Source organism: Lemur catta, chromosome 3, assembly GCF_020740605.2.
Source record: "Lemur catta isolate mLemCat1 chromosome 3, mLemCat1.pri, whole genome shotgun sequence".
In the NCBI taxonomy this organism is placed as follows: Eukaryota; Metazoa; Chordata; class Mammalia; order Primates; family Lemuridae; genus Lemur; species Lemur catta.
In genome coordinates, this window is record NC_059130.1 from 72,282,618 (window position 1) to 72,292,018 (window position 9,401).

The following is a 9,401-nucleotide window of genomic DNA, read 5'->3' on the forward strand; positions in this document are numbered from 1 at the left end:
GGCCCGACGCGGTCCCCGCTGCTCCTTGCCGGGCAGCGGAGGCCTTGCCTGGATCGTGTCCCTAACCCCGCTTCCCGGGACGCGAAGTGGAGACGAGCCCGAGTTCCCGCGTCCACGCAGTGCTAGTCCCTGCGGGCGAAATCCCTGAGGACCGGCCCAGGGGAAGCTGCCATGCAGGCTCCTGCGAGCCACGCCGGCGTTTGTGTAACCCCAGGCTGGAGGCTCGCCCGAGATGTGGAGAAAGGCTGGCTTAGTGTTGAAAGCGGGTAACTGTACACAGGCTACGCAAATAGCCCCTCTTACCGCGGTCCGCGCCCAGGACCCCTACCCCTTTGTCCTGAGGGCGGTGCTGATTGGCTCCAGTCACAATGGGGAGATTGGTTAAGAAAACAGTGGCCCAAAAGCCCAGTTTCAGCTTGGATTCTCATTAATCTCAAAGACGCTGAACTCTGTAATGACCTAGTGCTTATGATTCAAACAGAAGTGAGGGGGTTATTTTTCTTAAGAAACAGAGAAGGTGCTGTAATGACCATGTCTAAGGAGAATTCTGGCAGCTTCCTAAAAGCTGTTCAATCTTGAGCCTTTTCAAGCATCGTTATTTTCTTTTCAAGTACTGGGAGAAACTCTTCCTGATGAGAAGAAAGACAATGTGGCTTTGAGAAACTTACTGGGGCCTGGCATCCTCACACAAAATGCTTTCCTTGTCACACACTAGCAGCAACGTCCTTGCAGGAAAAAGGAGGCAGCCCCATGTCACAATCTACCACTCACCTGCACCCAGAGCCTCATTCTCACAAGGATCACTCCTTCAAAACAACAAAAATCTCCTTGTCCCCTAAACAATACAGACTTGACCTACTTACCATTGTGACTATTTTCTAGCACAAGGAAAGTTGGGAATATTCTGTTCTTGCAGAGTATCAGCTAAAGATATTTATCAAACTAATTAAGAAAAAGAAGAATAAGGAACAAACAGCCGTTAAAATTTTACAGTGAGAAAGAAAGATGTGAAGAGAAGGAATGAGGCAATTTGCTTTTCAGATTAGCTCCAGGGACACTTAACCCATGAAGCACCAGAGGAGTAGTGCCCAAGGGCCTGCGAGGTTTTAGAAAACTACCAAAATTTTTAAGCCTGGAGGAAAAAAAGGGATGGACTCCAAAACACTAATGGATATTAATACAAAATTAATTAATTTTTTTCTCTTAAAATTGCATCATGTTGTCAACTGCAAGTTACATCAATAGGTATATGTAACTATACACAAGTATAGTTTTATATGATACAAAATGGCACTTAAGGACCAGGAGAGTCTAAAACAATTTTAATTAGTTTTACATCCCAATGTTTGCTGACAAACTCTGAGTTGCATAAATATGGACATTTTATTCAGTGTTACTATAATAAAGAATTCTTTAAAAGATGGCGCCAACACAAATGCTCTAAATCAGGCCATTTTTAGTCTCATACGTTAAGAAAACGTTATTGAATGGCAGCTTAGTATTATCTATGAAGGATTTAAAAATACCCTTTTCTATGACTTGGAAATTTCATTTGCAGAAAATTTCATTTGTAGAAAATTTCATTTGTAGGAATTTATCCTTTAGATGTATTCTTACACATTTATGAAGATCATAAGGATGTTCTTCATACCTATTTTGCTGTATTTACTAGCAAAAGAATGGAAACGGCTTAATTATTGATCCTTAAAAGACTACTTAGCCGGTTATGATACTGCTCTGTGATTGTTAAACTATGGCCAAGAAGCAGGAGGAGATTGAGGTGCACTGGTATGCCATGATGTATAGTTTCTAAAACAGCAAAGCAATATATACATTCTTTTTCAAAAGAGTATGTATTATGTTGCATTACTTTTAAACAGGTATTTATGATTTAATATGTGTAAAATCTTTCTGGTAGCAGAGACCATAGATCTGTAGTGGAAAGGTTTCCTTTCTCTCTTGTCTTTTCTTTTCTTTCTTTCCTTGTTTCCTTTTTGTCTTTTTTTTTTTTTTTTTAGACAGGGTTTCACTGGGTTCTCACCATGTTGCCCAAGCTGGAGTGCAGTGGTGTGATCATAGACCACTGCAGCCTCTAACTCCTGAGCGCCAAAGATCCTCCTGCTTCAGCTTCCTGAGTTGCTGCTGAGACTACAGGCATGGGCCATCACACCCAGCTTGGAAATGTAACTTTCTTTACATTTTCTTTGCTTTTGTATTCGAGTTTTATACCATGAGCATAATTACCTTTTCAACAATAGTAACACTACAGGAAAATCTAATTTAAAAGTTTCAGTTAAGTAACTTATTTAGAAAAAAGCTTTGTAAATGAATAAATGATAGCCACTTTAAATCCAGTATATACTACATAGTTTAGGGTGTGTGATCATTTTTCAAGTAAGTTAGTTTGCATAAAACACCACCACATTATCATAACACTTACTGAAAAAGTATTAATTCCTCTTGGGAATGACATTCAGCATGGGCAAATATTCTAGAGAAAATGGGAGATTTCTCATTTTTTAGATCTCTTTACTGTTTGATCCTTTTATAAAACACAGAGTGCTTTATGTTGTAATAAATACTTCTAAATACTATGAAAATGTTAATAGCACTGCACTTTTTGCATACGTGCACAAAGACTTCTACCACTCTCATTAAAGTCAGGCTGTGAATAAATATACTGTGACTGAATAGTAAAAACGGCACAGTAAGGACTTGGGAGGATGTTCATCTAATACGTTATTATTATTCTCCAGCATAAATATAGGCAATGCTTAGATCTGTTTTGCTTTACCTGAAAGTAGAAACAATTTGCTCTTCCTTTGGCTTTTGTCATGAAATTATCAGAATTATGAAGGGAATTTGGGGAGCAGGAGGAAAAAGAAGACGTTATAACACAAATTCTTAATTTGGGGAAAGTGAAGATAACGACAATAGACCAAAGCCTGCCAGAGAGCACTTATGACACTTACCTTCACTTAATAGTGCAAACAATTTTTTAAAATAACAACAAAAGGAAACTGAATCAGGTTTTGATATGATATAATTGAACATGATATCAGTTGAGAATAAAAAAGTAGAAATACTGTTGCTGGAACTATTAAATTTAATGTTTAAGAAATATTGGAGCAAATTTCTAGTACAATTGCTTTATTTTAGTGATACATACAAAGACAATAAGGGACATACTGTATATATAGTCAATATCTAGCCAGAAAATTAAACACAGAATTTCAACACTTGATGAAGATGAAGAAGTATCCCCAAAATCATTAGGATACATTTAACAGTGATGTAAAAGAAGTCAAATATGACTCCAAAACATAATGAAACACCAACTCAGGTATTTTTGAGTAACACTTAAGCAGCTGAGTTTTGCCGTCGAAATGCTTGGGTTTGAAGCTCAACTTTAGAACCTGCTATCTCTGTGACTAGAGAGGGCAATCTACTTAACCTCTAGAAGTTTCAGTTTCCTCTTGTGTAAAATGGATGCAATAATATTTGGCTCTTCTCATAAGTAGGTTCTTACAAGCTCAAGACAGGGAAAGTGTACAAGGTAAGTAGACCAAGTGGGAAGCACTTAGGTCAGAGAGTTACTTTTGATATTGCTGTATCAAAGATACTGATATTTTCAGTATCTTTGGAGAGGAATGCTATGTAGGCATGTGGCCCAATGGAAAAAGTGGGCAACATCTTTTGCACAGCTCATGAACCTGCACAGAGATAAGATACAAAAGTGACTGATAAGCTATTTGAACTATTCAGACATGCAGAAGTCTTGTTCAACTTACAATGCAGCAATTGAAATTGTCTTGACTTGTCTTACTGACAATTTCATATTATAGAGGAAACATTTTAGGGGGAGAAACTTTCCACGTTGCAGAACTATCTGGCTCACTGCAGAGCATTTAACCTCCCTGGTGGCCAGTGGCACAACCCCACATGCTTCTAAACACAGAAAGGTCAAACCCAGTTGAGAATAATAACAAAAAAAACTAAAGGGGTTGCTGTCAATTTAATCTTACTAACAACGACAATAGTTTGGTAACACAAACATGGAGAAATTTAGGAGAAAACAACTTCATTATAACAAGGATTGTGATTTCTAGGAAAATGAAAGACGTACTTAATAGACAAAATTACCCCAAACTGTGTCCCTAGGAAGGTCTACACGAAACAAACAACACTGTGACCAGAAATGTTTGTGAAACACCACATACACATATACATTGGAGGTATTGCATATTCAGTCCCAGTGCAGATATTTACTTTCAGTGCCTGTTTGGTTTGAAATGTGCTTTATGTAAAATGAAGTCAATATAGCATCCCACCTGGAATGTTGACCTTTATCCAACTACTGTAATGATTTAAATTGTGTAATTTAGCTTTGTGCATCCACGATTGAACTGGCTCTTCAGCCAAAATTGCAAGGTTCACTAAAATTTCTGAATCCATTCACTTGTCAATCTTATCATTAAAGAAAAATAATTTTCCACCCCCAAATCTGGCAGCCAAGTTAGGATTTGTATAAAATTAGACCCACATAGCCAGCCATAGTGCTGCAGTCCTGCAGTCCCAGTTACTTCAAAGGCTGAGGAAGGAGGGTCTCTTGAGCACACGGATTCCAGACTGCAGTGCACATGATCCTGCCTGTGACTAGACAATGCACTACAGCCTGGGCAACATGGCAAGACCCCATCTCTAAAACAAAGAACAAAATTAGCATATTGTAATAAATAAATCTGAGCTATTGAGTCAAGTGAAAATTCAACTTCTACCCAAATAATATTTATAGATTCTGTTGTGCCCTGTGGCTACCACCAGTCCCCATCATATTCAGGTCTTAAATCTTGTTAACAAGAAAGGTCAAGAATAGAGATTCTGGAATAATTTGTGCACAGACCCTACTACAACACATTTGAAGTGTCAACTAAAGGCATTAATTAATCGTGTACTTATACTATAATAAAATACCCTGCAGTTCTCTAATTAGTGAGCTTCAAATAAGACTCTTTTGTGGAAAGCCAATATATTTTTGTTTTGCATATAGACCAAGGAATAGAGCCTGCTCCTACCTCCTGACATTGACTGTTCTGAATCCTAGCAGAAGGCACTCAGGAAGAAGGTCCTCTTAGCAGAGGCCATGTGGGGGCGTGGGTGGTTCTGACCTGTGTTCACAGCACACTATATTCCTAAATATAGGGAGTTTAGGGTCCACTTGATACGATTAACTTGCATTTAAAACATGTTGGAGTATGTACTTTTATGCTTTTCAATATCATGTTGTTTAAACAAAACTGGTTATGAGAAGGATAAACACATTAGCCTTTTAATGGCTATGTGTATGCTTTTAAGAGTGAGCTTTATCTTTTGGAAATCCATATGAAAATATTTACAGATAAAATTATATGGACATATTCTGCTCAGTTGTTTATGTATTGTCTACAGCCACTTTCATGCTGTAACAGCAGAGATGAGTAATTGTGACATATTCTACATGGTTTATATCTGCAAAACCTAAACTCTTTAAGATCTTTCTGTTTACAGGTAAAGTTTGCTAACACATGGATATTGCCCTTGACTGGATTTGCTTTAGGTTTAAGGAGCAAGTTGCACATATGTTCCAGAAAATATGAGATCTTTCTTTGGTGCCATGCTGATGTTCCATTTTCAGTCTAGCTTTTACATAAAGCAATTTGTATACGGCCATATGCTGCTTTCCATCCCCCACCTGGCTCAATTATCTGTCCAAGAGAGAGCATCAGAGTGAATGTATCTTCAGGTAGAATACAATAGTATTTATACAATAATAAGCTGTTATATACCTGTGAAGTGTGAAGACTTCATGATATGCCACTGGATTGTCACAATTGCTAATTACCTGGATAAACGTTGTGTTCAAGACATGTTAGATATATGAGATGTTATAGTTGAGATCTTGTTTATTGGTTTGTTTTTTCGTTCCCGTCATTCATTTTCCCATTATCTGGTAATCATGTCTTGATTGACTTTGGCAGACATTTTTGCAAATGCACATAGGTGCTCATGAAGTGTTTGGATTCTGACATATTTTGAAAATAGAACCAGTAGGATTTACTGATGAATTAGATATGGAGTGTGAAGAAAAGAGGTGAGTCAAGAAAGATTCTCAAGATTTTGATCTGCTCAACGGAAAACAGAATATATCACTATTTAACATAATTCATATTGTTTGTTTATTCTTTGCTTTCGTGTACTAGTGACTTGAGATCAAAGGCTTTCTCTTTGTTCCTAGCAACTACCAAAGTATCTGGAGGGTAACATACTCTCAATAAGTATTCTGTTGTATGAATAAATGTGTAAATATCTCTGTGGCATAGAATTCATAGAAGTGGAGTTATATGGAGTTTAAACCAATGTATAAAGTTAATTTTGATATATTCTAAACTACCCTCCAAAACAAATTTGCCAATTACAATTCCACTATCTGTCTATTAGAGTGCTATGGCTACAGATGAATGGGCAGTACTATAGGCAGAATAATGGCTTTCCCAGAGATGTCCATATTGTGATGCCTAGAAATTGTGACTATGCTACTTTATATGGCCAAAGGGACTTTGCAGTTGTGATTAGGGTTAAGAACCTTGAGTTGGGGAGAGGCTATGGTCAGAGAGTGATGTGATAACAGATGATCCAAGTAGGGTCAGAGAGATACAATGTTGCTGGCTTAGAAGATAGAGAGGCTAGACATGAACCAAGGAATGCAAGAGGCCTCTAGACACCAGAAAAAAGCAAAAAATCAGATTCTCCTCTAGAGCCTCCAAAAAGGAACACAGCACTTTGATTTTGGCCCAGTGAAACTTTGGCAGAATTCCAACCTACAGAACTGTAAGATAACAAACTTTTGTCTTTTAAGCCACTAAGTTTGTGGCAATTTGTTTTAACAGCAATAGAAAACAAATGTGAATAATGTTTCAACAGACAGATGAGGGTTTGTGGGGATGGTGGCATGTCTGGTGAAAGGAGAAGAATGGAGGGAGACAGACACCCAGGGCAGAGAGGGAAGGGCCACGTGTCGGGCATGGAGAGTGTGAGTGGCCATCCTGGAAGGGCAGTTTCAGGCCACATGGTGAAGATCTTGAATGCCAGGCTGAGGAGTTATAGTCTATTCAATTAATCATTTTAACTCATTCAAGATTTTAGAATTGTAGAGTGATAAGACTAAAGGAAAATTTTGAGAATCTTAATTTAGAAATGTTGTTTAAGAGGATTTGAGTAGGGGAGGTGGATGATGCTGGTTGTTACAAGACTCTTGATATTAATAAAAATAAAATAATATCATTATGGGAACAGGAAGCATTTGTTGATTACCTGTGCTAAGAGCTTTCCATGGATTGTCTCACTGACTTTCCTTATAGCCCTGTGAGATACATGCCATTGTCAGCTTCATTTTATAGATGAAGAAATAGAAGCTTAGAAAGGTTAGGCAATTTTTCATAATGAATATATACACTTGGCAAGTGGGAGGGCTGGGATTAAAACTAAGCTTCTCTCAGAGCCCCACACCCTTGGATAAAACATGCACTTTTCTTTCATTTACTGTGTTTCTTAATCAAGGTACATCTTTAGTGAGTTACTATTAATAGAATATTTATGCAAATTGTAATGACAAAACCAGGTACCCAAATATTTCTTTTTATTCTCATTTGTTCCTTGGTTATTAATTGAAGGGATTGCTCCATACGACACCATTTAACAAACAGTAACCTTAATGTAAATTGAAAATTTGATATCTGAGGACCTCAAAACAGAGAAAAACTATTTTCTAACCCATGAATGAAATAGAAATTCTACATATTACCATGGCATGTCACCAGCACAACTTTCAGCTAACATTACTCATAGGCTTTGTTGAAGAATTTCTCATATAACAAATATTTTTTGGTCACTATGTATAAAGCAGATATACCAATATAGTTCTGCCAAGCATTGGTCCATTGGCCCTCCTCCTCTCAAGTTGTGTGTGTTTGTATGTTGCTAAGAATTGACCACGTTTTTGTAAGGGAGATAGAGGTGTTATTTAAAAAAGCATTTTGAGGTTTAATGCTTATTGTGAAAATTCTGCATTTGAAATACATATATTGTTCTACTCTGTTAAATGAGCAATCACCTTGCAGGAATGACCTTATTTGCAGACATAATAAATGGGTAATAATATGGTTTGATTTGAAATGCCCTAGAAATGCTGCTTTTTCCTAAGCATCTTCCATGTCAAATGCTACCTGAAAGGGCCAATATTACAACCTCTCAATTCCTTCCTTCCTTCCCTCCACCGTCCCTCCATTCCCTTTTGTTTTTCTTCCTCCCTCTCTTCTTCCCTTCCTTCCTTTCTTCCTCTATTCCTCTTTTTCTTTTATAAATATTATCAAATATCTTTGATGGTCTAGTACCACAGTAAGAGTTGAGGAGCTTGGGACTTTGTAATGAAGTAGACACTGTTCCTTTCCCTAAGGAGCCCAGCATCTAGCTGGGCGAAAGATGTCTAACAACTTCCTTGAAAAGATTGCATTTTTACAAAGAAGGTGTAAATAAAGTATTGTGGGGACTTAGAAAAAGTTTTATAGAAGAAGGAATAGCTGATCTAAATCCTGATGAATAATTAGGACTTAAGGTTTAGGTAGAGATTAAATATTGCCCTCTCAACATGCAAATCCTTCTGAGATTTGAAATTTATTAAGCAAGTAATTATCAAAGGGATGATACTGGAAAATGAGGCATTAAGTAAACAAATAAGATTCGGTTCCTTTCCATGAGACTCATATAGTTTCCTACGAAAAAAGAGATTTCTAAGATATGTATTTTTAGAATACATATTGTAAGGAGAGACACTTTACCTTGACAGGAACAGGGTGGAGGTTGGAAGGTTAAGGTAAGGGGTTAGGGAAATTTGTTCAGAGGAGCTAAACCTGTATAAGTCTTTAGGATGACCAAAGTTACAGAAGAAAAAGATGCGACACAAAACTGAAAAGGACTGTAGCAGAGTGGTGTTATATATGCTTCATATCAGCACACAGTCTCCACATTGGTCCCTTTTCCTTCCAGAAGTGGGTGGAGGTGAGATCCTGTCCCAGTAGGAAGCAGAGGGTGTGGGTAGATGAGCCTTGGGATATGAATAGTGAGGGCTCAGGTAAGGTAGGGGCTAGAGGGAGAACCTGGGAGGGAGAAATTGCCCATGACAATCCAGCAGGAATGACAGAGGGAAAAGCAAACCAGCTGAGCAGCACAGCTGGGAGGTTGCAGCTGAAGTTGATGGACACAAGCTGAGGACACATTTTTGAAAACAGGTAAGCCTAATATTCCATTTTTGGTTATTCATAGTTCATTAATATAAACCTTGTGCATTCTCCAGAACCTCCCAAAGT